The sequence below is a fragment of the Aotus nancymaae genome, unplaced genomic scaffold (genome assembly GCF_030222135.1).
Source record: "Aotus nancymaae isolate 86718 unplaced genomic scaffold, 86718_ANA_hifiasm-v0.15.2.pri h1tg000038l, whole genome shotgun sequence".
NCBI lineage: Eukaryota > Metazoa > Chordata > Mammalia > Primates > Aotidae > Aotus > Aotus nancymaae.
In genome coordinates this window covers 6,882,852-6,899,759 of record NW_026988452.1, presented here as the reverse complement: position 1 = coordinate 6,899,759, position 16,908 = coordinate 6,882,852, and positions in this window count along the sequence as shown.

Genomic DNA, 16,908 nt, shown 5'->3' with positions numbered 1-16,908 from the left:
AGACCATTATCTTTAGCAAACTAACTCAGACACAGAAAACCAAATACCACACGTTCTCACTTGTAAGTGGTAGCTAAATAACAAGAACACATGGATACAAAGAAGGGAACAACAGACAGTGAGGCCTATTTGAGGGTAGAGGGTGGGAGGAGAAAGAGGATCAGGAAAAGTACCTGTCTGGCACTATGCTTAGTACCTAGGTGACGAAATAATCTGTACCCCAAACCCCTGTGACACGAGTTTACCTATATAACAAACCTGCATATGCATCCCTAAACCTAAAACAAAAGTTAAAATAAAAATGAATAAATAAATGATAAAAAGGAAAAATATGCCACTTTCTTCTGGCCTCCGTGGTTTCTGATGAGAAATCCTCTGTCATGTGAATTGTTTCTCCTTTTGTTCTTCCTATAGGTAAATGTGTCATTTGTCTCTGGCTTCTTTCAAGGCTTTGTCTTTAGTTTCCATAAGTTCAATTATAATATATCTTGAAATGGATTTTGTGGAATTTCTTCTTGGGGTTCTCTCAGCTTCTCAAATCTGAAGGTTTATGTCTCTTGATAAATGTGGTAAGCTGTCAGACATAGTTTTCTTGAGTACTTTGTTAGCCCCATCCTATTTATCTACTCCTTTCAGGATTCTGATGAGGTGAATGTTAATCTTTCGTTATAATGCCACAGGCTCCTGAGGCTCTGTCCATTTTATTTCATCTATTTTCTCTCTACTGTTCAGATTGGGTAATTTTTATTGTTATAACTTCCAGTTCACTGATTCTTCCCTCTGTCATTTTCTTTCTGCTATTTAAATCATCCATGGAGCTTTTTATTTCAGTTTTTGTATTTTTTCAGATTGTGGAAGATAAAGCAACTCTATATTAAATGCTACTCTGCCATGTTGACTTCCAATCAATCCCTATTCCAGAAGTGCCCCTAAGATTCCTACTTTATTTCGCTATCATAAATCCTGCCCTCAGGTCAAAACAATCTTGGCAATAAATCCTGCCCTTAGGCAGATCCACATAGCACTGTTGCCTTTCCCTGGAGGTCACCTTTAACTGTCCTACACAGTCCTTCCCTACAAAATATACCCTCTGATTTTGAGGGATAATGGCATGGGGACGCACCATCTTGTCTCACCATTGCCGAAGACTGTGACTTCTGTTTGTAAGTCCCTATCAAATGTTTCTTTCAGAGAAACTGAATTTCTCAGCCTCTTTCATGGGCCCCTCAGCTTCCTTGGCATTTAGGGGTAGGTTTACATAGATCTGCCCCCTGCATAACATGTGGCGAGCTCTCTAGGAGCTGAGAGACCAAGAAATGGAGAGAGGGAATGAAGTATCTGTGTGGGAAATCCCAGGGTGGCCAGACACTTCTATGTGGAGTGGTGTGACTCACCTTTTAGACACTTGTGCATGAGTACAGGGATGCCCAGGAAATGCTAGCAGATTTAGAGTGATTATTAACTGAGAGCCATCTATCAAACATGTTATCATACTGTGGTGAGGAAGGGCAGACAGCGGCTGCTGCAGTGAGTTGGCTGCTTCTGAAGACTGCCCATTAGGTGACAAAAACCCAGCTAGCAGCATAAGCAAAAGTAAAACAGCTTAAGTAGGAATTACAATTAGGAAAAATATTTTTTAAGAGCTCTATAATCCAAAGTTGGCTTAATTAAAACTAATATTTAGGCTGTATATGTATATGTTTGTGTGTGTATATATACAGACAGAGAACAGAGGCCTTAAAACCAAACATACATGTCAAATAAAACAATTCACTTGACTGATTCTGTTTCTCTATTTGCTTCTGTCTTTTCCTCCTTCCTCTCAACACCCTCGATCCACATAAAAGAATCTACAAAGGCGAGGCACGGTGGCTCACACCTGTAATCCCAGCACTTTGGGAAGCTGAGGCGGGTGGATCACAAGGTCAAGAGATCGAGACCATCCTGGTCAACATGGTGAAACCCCATCTCTACTAAAAAAAAATACAAAAAAATTAGCTGGGCATGGTGGCACGTGCCTGTAATCCCAGCTACTCAGGAGGCTGAGGTAGGAGAATTGCCTGAACCCAGGAGGCGGAGGTTGCGGTGAGCCGAGATCGCGCCATTGCACTCCAGCCTGGGTAACAAGAGTGAAACTCTGTCTCAAAAAAAAAGAATCTACAGAAACTTCTAATAGCCTGAGATCCTTTAAGGAAAACAGAGAGGATGCCATAGAATCCTCTTTTGGAAGGATTTTCTGCTTTCCCTCATGGAATCCCAAGAGTTATAAGCAAAGAGATTCCTCTCAGGTCTAAAACTCTGCTCTCTTTTGTATTGCATTACTAATCCCTTTGGCTTTTGGAGGTATTAGAGATTACTTTGTACTGTGAGAGGACTTGACCTTGGTGTGTGTGTAACAACTAATGAATTATCAGAAAGAACTGCAGTGTTAGAGGTGCTGATGGCAGTTGTTTATAGTAAATAGTTATTACTACAGGGGGGCTACTCATTTATTTGCACATTTAGATAAGAAAAATATGATTTGGGCATCTAGAGGCTATGGAAATATGTCCTACTGAGAGATAGGAGTCCCATGGGGGAAGGGCTGATCACAGAGTGAGCTGATTGGTGCCAGGCTGCCCACCAGCCTCAGGGGAATGCCACTGCAGTGAGATGCACTGCCATGGAAGCTCTGCACTGTCAGGGAAGCAAGGATCAATGTAAAAATGGGTTCCTTGATTTAGGGGCATCTAAGTGTTCTGACATGTTTATATATGCCATATGTATGTGATATATCATTATCAAAATATATGAAAGCGTTCTAATTAATTAGTTTAAAGAAAAGTAAATGCTTAAATCAAATATTTTAACAGAAAAATAGAACCTCACTCAAAAGCCTTTTAGTGCACATGCCTTTAGTAGTCTTTGTTACAGTTTTTAAATTATTGGTAAAATAAAATTGCAATTAATATATGTAATTAAAACTACTAGATCTAAGAGACACCATTCTACATACAGTATAACGAAGTAAGTTTAAGAAGATTATGAAAAAAGTAAGGATGTGGTTTCTGCTAAAGGAAAAGTAATTTTGTCCAGTTTATAAAAGGATGGGGAATGAGGACCTTTGATTCCTGGGTGGCCACATAGTCACCCAAGATCTGGAGCTGCAACTGTTCTGTGCTCAGTTACTAAATGTTAGAAATTGGTTTTCAGTGTCACAAAAAGAATCAACATGAGACAAAGGATCTCTCAGCAAGGCCAGTTTTACTTTCTACAGAAAGGGTGCCACTCGATAGCAGTCTTGCCACAAAAGCACACTTGGACAAAGGAGACAGGATTATTTATCACCTGACACATCCACCCTGCTGCTGTGTCCAGTTTCCATTGGCTAGAACAGCACCTTACATTCTATACTTGACCCAGTTGGCTAACAGCTTAAGACTTTCCTAAATAGGCTAGGGAAAGAGAGAACAAAGAAAGAGGAAGTGGCTCACGAGATGATCAGGGAAATGCTTCCAAACAAGGAATGGCATGAACTATGGGCTGGGACTTGCCCAGTCCTGTCCAAGCAGGCCTGGGTAGGCTAAAGCAGCTAACCAAGCTATAGTGTAGGGGCTAATAGTGGATAGAGAATTTTGGAGTGAGAAATTATTATCCTTTCAGACCTTAGGATGGAAACTTTGAAGAAGAACAACTCTACTTCTCACTCAAAGGTAAAAGTTACCAGTGAAATTTAGAAATGGATCCAACTCTTGGGGAGTTGTTTCCCTGGAAGCATAAGAAATGCAAACTAATAGGAAAAACTGAAATATTCAATATATTTTTTATTGGTATCTATAATAGCTAAAATGAAATTAAATGAGAATGCTGGGTACGATATTGACACTAAACCAAGCTCAGATTTCAGTGAGTTGGAGCTTCCTTTCCTAGCCTCAAAGCTGATCCCCCAGAGCAAAATTATGCAGGAACAACAGAAAGTACCTTTGAGAACTGTGGTTACCAAGAAGGCAGCCAATATCGGGAAAGAACAAATCCAAGTCACTATTGAAACCAGAGGGTATAGTGCTAGAGCAAACAAATTGTTCCATTTTTAGATTGGTATCACCAGTTTCCTGAAGAATCTTTACTAAAATCAGTTATGAGAGTAATTTGCTTTTAAATCCTTCAGAGTGGAAGAGCATGTTTGGGCTGATACAGGACCAGCAGCTCACTGCTGAACAATCATCAAAGGTGACTTGATGTGGTCCAGACACAGGAGGCTATTCCCAAGGGAACAGCCAGCCTGGAGGACTGGATAAAAGCCATTGTAAGGTTTACATGAGAAGGGGCTCTGCCCAACTCCACCTATAAATGCCAAGCGGAAAACCCCAGATGAACTAGCTGAAATGCTTCCTATGCAATTCACATGGGACTGGCTTCATGATGACTGGGATATTCGCCTACTAAATATGCCCATTTCCCAGGTCATGGAAAATGCTGTGGTTAAAGGGGCCCCATTTTCTTTTCTTTTCTTTCTTTCTTTCTCTCTCTTTCTTTCTTTCTCTTTCTTTCTTTCAGATGGAGTCTCAAACTGTCACCCAGGCTGGAGTGGAGCAGTGTGATCTCAGCTCACTGCAACCTCCACCTCCCGGGTTCAAGCAATTCTCCTGCATCAGCCTCCCAAGTAGCTGGGATTATAAGCATCTGCCACCACACCCAGCTAATTTTTTGTATTTTCGGTAGAGACAGGGTTTCACTATGCTGGCCAGATTGGTCTTGAACTCCTGACCTCATGATCCACCCTCCTCGGCCTCCCAAAGTGCCGGGATTACAGGAGTGAGCTACCATGCCTGGCAGTGAGAGGCCTACTTTCATGGGCACTTCATATAATCTTGTTGCTCAAAACCAAAAGACTGTTAGAAAAGCCCTATCAAATTTTTTGTCTCAGCTTCCCCTTGTGAATGTTATAGATCCTAATAAATACATACATAGGTTAATTAACAACAGAATAAGGAAAGGCAAAAGGGAAGGTCAAATAACTCATCACAGCAAGGTGGAAATCTTTAGATGATTATTACAAAATGGAACAAATAAAATAGAAGTCGATGGGGTTAAAACAAAGGTCTTAGTACAACACTGTGGAAGGTTGGGTGGACAACAGGAAGCCCCTGCTCATCCCCTAACGTTATAGGGCCCCAAACTAGTTTTCCGTATTTACCCCAAACTGGAGAATTAAAAAAAAAAAAAAAAATCAGAAGGCAAAGAATCCAATGAGAAAGCTGACCAACAATTGCTCAGGGGCAATGTCGAGGTGGATTCATCAAGACAAAAATTGACAAAAGGGCCTGGGTTCCCTGGCTGAACCGCCTCTGGGAACCCAAAGACTTTTTCACAAGAGCAGATAAATGGTCTGGTAATGAAGAAGTGAAGTTTCTAAGACTAGAACATAAAAATGTAAGAGCCAATAGGCGCATGGAAGTTGGAATATTTAAGCAGGCTTCATGTGAAGTAGTTTGGTCTCTTTTATCTAAATATTTTATGAGAATGAACATTGCGTCTGACTGGGAAGTATTTCTCCTACCTAGTACTGCAAAACAGAGAGCATGTAAACCGTTCCTTTGGGCAATATTAATTGGAGATGCTAAATGGGAACCAGTTAAGTTTTCCCAAGCTCAACCCACAAAGCAGAGAGTAGAAGCTGCAGTGCTGGTAGGAACAAATTCTCCACCTGAGAACCCTTTGTGCAGTGTTTATTGGAGCTTATGAGAAAAACTTGTAAGCCCTTTTCAACAATGACTCCTGACACTTTGGACTAGAGAATTTCCCTTTGAGGGAAATTTATTGCCTTGTTATGGGATGTTAATTAAAGCTACCCCCGTGACTGAAGATATAAAAGATCCTGACACCTGAAATAGCCATGCTGTCTCAGGTGATGTCATAGAAACCTCTAATGGGGATAACAGTATCCACGAGGGTTCCATAATAAAATAGAAATGGTTTATATAGGATCATGCTGAAGTGCCTATGTTGTCTGGAGTATAAACCTGGGGTTCACTGTCGTGCACCAGGAAAATTTAGGACACAGTCACACATGAGGACTTTAGGAGTGGAGGTTTAATAGGCAGAAGAGAAAGAGAAACAGTTCTCTCCAGAGAGGGAGGGGTCTTCAAGTGGAAAAACCCAGCTGGTAGTGAATGCCTGGAATTTCATAGCCCAGTTTGAGGAGGCGGTACCTAATTTACATAGGGCTTATAGATTGGTTCAATCAGGTATGAGGTTTACATAGTGCAGTGAAGGCTGGTGGCCCTACCCTAATCGTATTTCAAGTGGGCTTTCCAGTTGATTGGCGCCATGTTGTCTGTTCCTTACAGTACACATGACTGGCAAAGAGAAGGGAAGATGAAGCCACCACCTTGAACATGTCTAATCCCTAGTTCCTTCTGGCATTCACCTGTACAAGCTCTCGGCTGGCTCGTCTATGTCCGCAGCTTGACGTTACAGGCTGCTCTTTGTTGGAAAATGATCTGGGGCTGCTTTTCACTGAAAAGAAAAGCCTTTCCAAGAGCTCCCATACCCTTACTCTTTGCCTAAGTGATTTCTTCTCAACTTCTATATCAATGCTACCTGGCAAGTGCAAAGAAGAGATACTCACAAGCAGGGAGCCTCTTGTTCTCCCTGCCTGTGTCTAGTACTTGGCAGTACCAAGATGAACAGACAACATCCTGTTTGGAAGGCTACTGCTCTAGTTAAAGAAGAGTCAAGAAAACCTTGTTTTCTTTTGAGCTATTTAGAGCTTACAATGATTTGAGTAAATTATACCCTTATGAGCAAAATTTACCTTTCTCTCAACCTGAGTTGTCCAAAAATTGGAAACTATTCATGAGTATTCTTCTGTAGTGGCAATATAATTTACTTGCATAATTTCAGTAAGAAACTGTTTTCTTTTGTAAAAGGACACAATTAGAGACACTGGTTATCTTACCAAGGCCTTGACTGGAGTGGCATGCTTTCAGATATGACTAGACTGCTTTGAGGAACTGAGATTGACTTTATAGAGCCTCTAAAAAGCCCCTTGGAAAGACTGGTCTGGCACCTTGTGACCTGTGGTAAAAAAAAGAATGTTACTTTCTGTTAGTCTCAGGAATCTCAAGTTATTTTGAGACCTTGAGAAGAGAGGAATACAACCATTCCTACAGGAATTACAGGCACAGTCTGATGGAGAATAATTGGCTTGGTTAGAATCAAGGCTTCTAAAACTCTAATCTGAGATTCTTTATTAAAAAAAAAAAAATTCTAGCAAAGCCATCTTTAAAAATGCCAATATGGCCAATCACTATTTTTGCTGTACTTTATGCAAATAATCAAGCCAAATATAGTGAGACCGAAATTTAATAAATTGGTCCTACTATGTAAGAAATAAAATCATTAAAGTCCCCCAACCAAATGAACAACCCCCCTCATGGCCAAAGGAACAACAAAGAAATCTCAAAAAAACTAAGTTCTTGGCTGGGTGCCAGTCGTGGTGGCGTGTGCCTGTAATCCCAGCTATTCGGGAGACTGAGGCAGGCCTCACTTGAACCTGGGAGGTGCAGGTTGCAGTGAGCCAAGAATGCACCACTGCACTCCAGCTGGGGCAACAAAGCGAGACTTCGTCTCAAAAAAAAACCGAAAAACAAAACTAAGTTCCTGGCCATGATGAGAAGGGAGGTCAGACATACCTTATCATATCCCTTCCCTCACTAACCTCCCTTAATATATTTTCCCCCTAAGTGATAAACAGAAACCAGCCCTTTCAAAAGGTTGGCTCCACTGCCGATATCAACTAATTGCCTGATGCTGCCCCTTCCTTTTTTGTGGTTTCAGTGCAACAAATGACCAACCCAATAAGAAAGCAAGGACCACCAAGTGGCTCTGGCTAGTCTGCAGAGGTTGCCATAAAGGGCCTTCATGTTCTCTGCCTCATATTTTGATGTAAAGGGCCTAATTGTAATACACTTAAATGTTGAGTCTCCACCCCAAGGCGAACATGGGATGCAGGTTGCATACATGTTAGCCTATTATGCATGCCCATGCCACTCCTTCATGAATATTCATAGCTCCTGTAACCTGTTGAATATGTATACTTGGCCACCCTGCTCAACATAAATTCTTATTCCCTGTGCCCCCACCTGAAGCACTTGCTTTTCAGTTTCAGCTGCAGGCTTCACTTCCCACTTGCATGTTGTGGTGGCCTCATTAAAAAATAAAGCCTTCCTTTCCAAATTAATAAGTTTGTGATTTTTTTGGTCAACATATGATTTGTCCTTGGTAGAAATGGAGTAACTGGAGAAAGAAATTATTCAGGAGAAAACTATAGTAAATCCTTCATTTGTTTCTAGCCCTAATCACTGTTTTTGACTTTTCATTATTTGCCTATAATTTGAATTGAATGCTGAATTATATCCTGGCTGCAACAATTCTCTAAAGAAGAACCAAGTTTTATTTTTCTTCACCTTCTCTTTTTTTTCCTGGTAATCCTTGTGTGCATATTAGTGTTATTTATGTTGTTTTTCTTCTTCTGAGAAAACCAAAGTCATGGTATTCCAAAGACTAAAGACGATTCAACAAAGTCTGTGAATCTTCCTCATTTGCAATCCCGCAGGGCCCAATCTGTCTTTCATTGCTAATGCACCACATTAAATGCTGTACAACATCAAGCATTCTCCCTAAAGGCTCAGGGACCATTTTGGAAAAGGAGAGTGCATGAGACTCTAAGAGCTGGTTTAGGGAAATGAAGTATGGAACACAAACGCCATTTTGGATGCTAAACTGCCACGTTGACTTCTGATTAACCCCTGTTCCAGGAGTGCCTCTAAGATTTCTACTTTATCTGTTGTTACTGTAATTGTTACCCTTAGGCAGGTTCATATAGCACTCTTGCCTTTCCCCGGGGGTGTCAACTTTAATTGTCCTACATATGCCTTCCCTATGGTATATAAGCCCTTGGTCTGGGGGTTAGTGACACAGGGGTCCACCATGTCATCTGGTCGCAGCCTGAGATAATGGCTTCTGTTCAGAAGTCCCTATTAAAAGTTTCATTCTGAGAAACTGGCTTTGTCAGCCTCTTCTTGGACCTCTCAGCTTCCTTGGACTTTGAAGGTAAGTTTGCCCACTACAGAATGCAGATCCAAAATTTCTATTTGGTTCTTCTTTATGTCTTCTATGCTGAGACTTACTATCTCTATGCTGAGGTTTTCTGTTTATTCATTGAAGAATGTTTGTAATTAGTAACTGAAGCATCTTGGCTCACTACAACCTCTGCCTCCCAATTACAAGCAATTCTCCTGTCTCAGCCTCCCAAGTAGCTCGGATTATAGGCATGCATCACCACGCCAGGCCAAAAAGCTTTGTCAGATGATTCTAACATCTCTATCATTTCTTTGGTATCTATTGATTGTTTTCTTTTTATTATTCTGTTTTCTGTCTTCCAGTTTCTTGATCTAATGAATACTTTTATTGAAACATGGACAATTTTGTATTACGTCACAAAACTCTGAATCTTATCTTCACTTTTACCTGGCTTTCTCTGACACTGCTCTTGCAGAGGAAGTTGGGCAGGCACCACTTTGTTACAGCCAGGTGGAGACTGAAGTCCAGAACTTCTAGGGGAGGAGGATGGTCTTTATTACTGTTGGATGAAGATGAAAGTCTCACTCTTCACTGGTCCCCACTGATACTATCTGACACTATGGATGGGCCTTATTACCAGCAGGTGGGACTTAAAGTCCTGATTCCCTACATTTTTTTGAGGCACCTCTTTATACCCTAATGAGTGTGAAAATTTGGGTTCCCCCTTCAGCCTATACTGGCATAGGTCGGGGTAGAACTATGGTGTTTTCTGCATGTTTGGCTAGAATAGAGCAATTGTTGTCTATAAGTTTCTGTCTTGCTTGTCTGCTCCCTTTTTCGGTCCATTGGCTAAAGAGAGCAGGCTTTTGTTAGTGCTTTTTTTGTCTGTTCCCACCAGCATTTCGGGGTTGCAAGCTTCTTCATCTCCAAGTCTGGGATATATAAGGCAAAAAGAAAATCCAGGGATCTCACCAATGTGTCATCCCTCAGATCCTGAAAGCACATATGAGTGCATTCTTTGCTTTCTTTAGTCTGTCATTTAGAGTCTTGCTATGTCAATTTTATACATAACATCCAGGGATTTTTAATTGTGCTTAGACAATTAAAGAACTAGGGAAAAATATGTCTACCCCTTCTACTAACAGAGGTCTACTCCTTTTATTTGGATTGTTTATCAACAGCTTATCAAATTTTTAGGTAAATTTTTAGGTTTTATTGAAATATATCCACAGAAAAGCTCATAAATGAGTTACCACCCCCAAAAGTGAGGTGATAGAAGTTTACGAGCACCCTAGAAAGCTATAGTGTTTCTTCCCAGTTATAAACTATCCCTCTTTCCCAAAGATAATCATTGTCATCACATCTAATGCTAGGGATTAGTGGGGGCATTTTTGAACTTTCTATATATTACATAATACAGTATGCACTCTTCTGTGTTAACTTTTTTAACTCTATGTTTGTGAGAGTAACTGAATGACTGATAGCCACATGACAAAGTGCTAAACTTCATTAATCATCAGCAAAATGCAAATAAAATCACAGTGATAAAAATTAAAAATAATGACTGTATAAGTGTGGAAGAAAACAACTGGAATCCTTAATTCACACTTACATGTTAGCATCAAAAGTTATGCACAAGAATGTTAATAGTAGCACTGTTCATGAGAGGAAGAAAATAGAAACAATTCAGCTGTCCGTCAACACATAATGGATGAAAGAAATCAAGGCAGATCCAAACAATAGAATTCTATACAACAATGAAAGAGAAAACATTCAACAATATGAGTATTCAATGATTTTTAAGACTACATTTTACTTTCAATATAGTTTTAAAAATCAAACTATGTTTCTTGAAATACATTAGAAAGAAGAAATATGCCATAGTGCAATATGTTGAATGCAACTTAAAACACTTTATACACAAAAATTAACTCCACATATTTTTTAAATATGCATGCATGTCTATGATATACATTTTTTAACCATTATGGTGGGTATCATTAGAAGGGAGGGGATTTTGAGTGAGGATTAGAGTAAATTTGGAACAGCTAATTAAATAAGTTAAAAGGAGAAATGAGATTTCAAGGACTGATTTTGACAGTGCAATGAATAAAACAATTCTGGATCCTTTCAATATCTCCAAAGTAATAATAATAAATATAAATAAATAGCTAACACAGCATACATACCACAGGAAAACATAAGCAGGATATATACCAATCTTAAGATGCCAGGAATGACCTTCCTCTTCTCCTTCTGGAAAACTGTCATTACCTTTCACTATTAATTTTTTTCTTTGGTAAATCCTCCCTGGACCCCTCAGTTCAATTAGCCCTTTCTTTTCCAGATTCCCACAGCTGTCTTCATACCTGTGGTTATTATTATTATTTTATTTCATTTCATTTTATTTTTTGAGATGGAATCTTGCTCTGTTACCCAGGCTGGAGTACAGTGGCATGGTCTCAGCTCACTGCAGCCTCCACCTGCCGAGTTCCAGCGATTTGCCTGCCTCAGCCTCATGAGTAGCTGGGATTACAGGCATACACCATCATGCCCAGCTAATTTTTGTATTTTTAGTAGAGATGGAGTTCCACCATCTTTGCCAGGCTGGTCTGGAATTCCTGACCTCAGGTGATCCACCCGCCTCAGCCTCCCAAAGTGCTGTGATTAAAGGTATGAGCCACCGCGCCGGGCCCACCTCTGGTTATTATTTGTCCCAAATTCTGCCTTTCTAATAAAGCTGAATTTTCCTCTAGGTCAGGTAATCTGCATATACCTGTCTATATTCCTAGAACTAATAAAGCACCTAGTATGCAGCAGCCCTTGGCAACCTTTGATAAATAAATAGGTGAATAAAATAAAGACTTCATTCATTTAGACGTCTACACCTTATTTCATAAAAATCTCAGATATCTTAAGCTGAATACTAACTCCTTGACCCCATGGCCATACAAGAGGTAGAAACAACAGGACACGGTGACTCACGACATAAGTGGGTTGAGGAAAAGCAAATGGAAACATAGGATATTTTTTAATTTAAAATATGAATATTTATTTCATTTCATCTGCTAACACTGTAATTGCATTCTAAGGAACTCAGTAATTCCTGTGCAATTCAGAGTTGGTACCCAGGCTGGTCTTCCTCAGAGTACTGGGTCATTTGCTTGGTAGACTTTGGCATTTTGGCAGCTTACATTTTAGGGACAAAACAGAACAAAGAGGCAGTCAGAAACCTCCTCAGAAGGTCCGCCTGAATAACAACTGCATTGACACTATCTCCCACTGTGCCCTCTATCTGATAAGCTATCATTATGAACTATTATTATTAATGTTGGAGGAGACAAAAATCTCCATTTTTTGGCCAGTTCTGCAAGAACAAAGGTAGATTAAACATAGGTATATTTCTCAAGTCCAGGCTTTATGGGTAAGTTTGCCTCAGCTATAGAGGGAAGAAACTTGGCATCTAAAGCTTAAGGCTTGAGTCATCTTTTCCAGGCCAATTGTCAAATGCCTGATGGATGGTTCATGGCTGCCAAGGGAGCAATTGGAGAAACACAGAGGGTTATAGGAGGCAGAAAGACAACGCAGTCATATAACCTCCATCCTGAAAAATATAGTCGAAAGAATTTTTGAGATTCATTTGCTGCCAGCATGGCTCTACAAACTTTTGGAACGTATTTCAAAGTAAGTGCAAAGCATTACGAATAAAGTGGATCAACTATTATCTATTTTTGCTGGAATTCTTGTTCTTTGTCTTGAAAGTCAGTCCTACTGCCCACTTTTTAAGAGCTTCATTTAAGACACATATGATAAAGTGGGATATTCATAATCCTTTAAAGGTTATAAATGTGCAAGGTATATGTGTATTTAAATTTTAGGGCCCTATATACAGAATGGGTTTCTATGTCAAAAAGAACCAGAGTTCTCTGTGTCTGGCTGCCCAGAATGGAGATTCTATGTGTGTCTCTCAGAGCTCTGAATTTTAGCTGTTTTTCACTCTGTGACCCATTTAACCCTCCAGCAATCCCTATGATGCTTTTTTTCCCCTCTATTACTAGTTAAAACAGTAGCATTCCTCACAGGCTGACTGAGATCCAAGTTTCCTCAAGGGCCATTTGTAAAAGTACTTAAAACTATTATTCAAAGAATTTTTCTGACTCTAATCTTTCCCTTTTTTTCAAGCATTGCCCATATGATCAGTAAATGTTACTCCCAAAGGTTGAGGGAAACTGTGGAACCAAAACTGAACAATGCCTGCACATGCCCATCTCCATGTTTGTACTGACATGGTACACTTTGCTCAAGATTCTCTGCTTCCTCTTATCCTTCCAGAAAAATCACAGTCACCCTTCAAGTTCCACTGGAATCTTCTCCATCATCCTTTCCATTTGGTGGAACTTATCCTTCCCCTACACATGCCCTCAAATCAGGTTGTGCAGGTCTCTTACACAACAGTGATCACACTGAGTTTTACTGTTTGCTTAGGTACTATGAGAAGCCTTAGGTTTAGAGTTTGAAGATGTGGGCTGACTCCCTACTCTGCACTTACCATATCCCATTAGGGAAGTCATAAACCCTCTCAGGCTTCTGATTACCTCATCTACAAAATGGGTCTAATAGTACTTTCCTTACCAGGTTGTTATTTAGAAAGAGATAATGAGTTTCTAATTGCTCTCTAACAGTTCCTAGAAAAAAGCATAAATGATCCCTCATATATAAATTACTGTGCATCTATACAGAGGGAAACACACAGTCATTAGAAAAGGATGATGTATATTTATATTTATTGACATGGAACTATCTCTATGATGTATTACTGAAGGGAAAGGATGTTACAAAAATGCTTAATGCCCTGAGATCACTTTTATGTAAATATGAATAAATATAAATGTAAAATATACCCATATACGCATGCACTTCTAGAGGGAGGTTTACCAAAATGCTAATAGTTATTGCCAATGGGTGGTGGAAATTTAGAAGATTTTGAATTTCTTCAGTATTCTTGAATACTACTTGACTTAATGATAAAGCTATTTGCAAAAGAATATTTCGAGATATTATACATATTGAAATTAATTTGAAAACTTGGAAAAGAAAGTATGCAGCTAGTAGTTTGGACAAATATTTCAAAGCTGAAAAAAACAATGACCAATGGGATTGGTGAGCAAGTAAACTGACACTCGTTCACGTGTCACATATTAGTTGACTTTGGGCAAGTACTTAATCTATTTAGGTATAGATTTTCCCCTCTACAGAATAGTTTTTTTTTTTAATTAGATCTACAAGTTCTTCTACAACACTGACATTTTGTCATTTATCAGTTCATTAATTTAACAAATATTCACTTATGATATGAGTACCTAAGCATCAAGGATATATGGTAAAGAGGAAAGATGAGACCTTTGACCTCATGAAGCTTACATTCTAGATGACATCAAATAAGAAAAGAAAGAAACAATGCTTTCAGATGGTGGGCACTGAAGTCTAAAACATGAGAGAGCTGGCCCTAGGGAATGGTGGGGAGCCCTAAGACACTACTTGGTGAGAGACCAGGCATTTTGGGGGAGCAATAAGACCAAGGTAGGCTGGATCATACACCTCTTAAACTATTACTCTAAACTCATAGAAGAAAAAAAATATAAAGCTAAATGTTAATTACTGGTCAAAGGACCAAAATATACAGGATGAATTTACTTAACATGCATTTCCAAGAAATTTTAGTTATTTGCTGCTTCTAAATTATAAACAAAAGCTATTCCCAGTTTTAGCAATGTAGAATACATCTAATTTTGATATTGCATATGTATTTGACTATAATAAATGTAAATCCAACTCAAATCAAATACATTTGCCCATAATCATATGGACGATGTTGATGATGATGATGATATAATAGCAGTCCCTATTTTGATTAGGCACTCATTCTTACAGAAACTCTATGAAGTAGGGATTATTATCCCATTTTAGACTTGAGGAAATTGAAGTTGAAAGAGATTAAATCAGTTATCTAAGATCTCACTGCTTTTAGGTGGAAGAGCTGGGATGTTTGGATTTTAGGTTCCTGGCCTTTCCACTAAATATAAAACAAAGATTCAAGTCATCCTCCATCTCAAAGAGGTTATAACCAGTTAGAAGCAGCCATACACATTAGAGAAGAGAGATAGTCTTAAACCAGAAGGTAAACAGCTATATGAGAACTGGGCCTTGTTATCTTATCTTTTTCCAAGCATCTCCAGTAGACATAACTCTAATGCAGACACACAGTGCTTTACAATGTGATCAACTATTACTGTTGTTATTATTACCAATTGGCACTTAGAAAAACAAGTTAAGGATGCTCACAAAAATGAGTCTCCAAATTAAATTATCAGCTTTGATTCTGAGGAGAGACCAATCATGAGTTGCTATGAGACCACAATGAAGCCTAGCATTAACAGCTCTTCAAAGTAAGAGGCAGTGCTGGTAGTGATTGCGTCAGTGGTAAGACTTTGGGCAAAGCATTTGGTTTCTCTAAGCCTGAAAGCAGATCCACTAGGCTGGATCTGGAGGGTAACAAGTGATGCTAACAGTGGATGCCTCCTGCTTACATTTGTCTAGGCTTCTTGGCTATGACCGCTAAAGTGTAAATCTGCTCATTATTTACTATTAAGACAAAAGAATGGAGTGGTCAACTCTTTATTATTTGGAAACTCACCCTGTGTCTTCTATTATGCCTCTGGCTCTCAATTTGCATAGCTCCTTCCCTTTAAGGTCTGCTGCCTTTCCAGGACATCCTGGGTTCTGCTGTTGTCTAAGTGGCAGCAAAGCAGAGTGGCCAAAACTTGGCCCAGGAGCAGGATATATCTGAGTCCTTCTTCCTAAACTGTAGAACCTAGGATAATTTTCTTTATCTTGCTAAGATTTCATAGTGATTAAATGAAAGAACAAATATACAATGTCCACGATATATTACAAACTCAATACATGTTAGCAATTATTGTTATCAGCAACCTATGCCTTTCTCATATACTGCGTTACATATATTGCATATCCATCTTGACTCTGGTGGCTCAGACGTGGACAGCCATCCCTTCCTTGAGATCCTCTCCTTTTTCCTCATCAGCTCTCCATATTATCTTCCCTCTTCTTTTTTCTTGTTGTTCTTTTCAGTACCCTTTGTAAGTATGGCTGTTCTATTTAAGAAGTCTTTCTTCATCTCATAAGACGTATGCCCAAAAGAAGTCTTACTAGTATCTTTTAACCAAATGGTTCTAGAAGAAGCCAAAGTCCATAGGACGAAATTTAGTCTCTTTATACAAACTCAGAACGAATAAATGAGAGAAGGCTGGCAGCATTACATAGTCGTCTGCTTAACGGTGTTTACTGTGAAGGGCCCTTGGATGCAATCACGAGGAGCGCTCTGCCTTCTTTACAAATTAATGAATAAGTAAATGAACCAGGAGTGGGAGCTTCCAGTTCAAGTTTGTGCAGATAAATTTCTGTATACCTCACACTTCTGCTGGCTTGATGTTTACTCAGAAACCAGAGTGAAATAGACCATGAAGGGAATCTACAAAAATCACAAAGTCCTGCTACAGACTTGAGATTTAGAATAATTATTCACAACCTTTTTTCTTCAGGCTTTACCAGACTCCAGTAGAAATGAGAAATCTTGACAGCCATAGCTGAAATGTCATAAAGCTTCTAATGTAGAATTTCAAGTCTTCTGTGAAGTCTCACCTAAGCATTCCTGGGTGTCTGATGGGGTATCTCACACAGAGCCATGAAAATGTACACTTCTGCTCAGGGATATCAATGCTTCATGAGGATCACTTTGCTGGTCTCCCATCTACTGACTCAAAT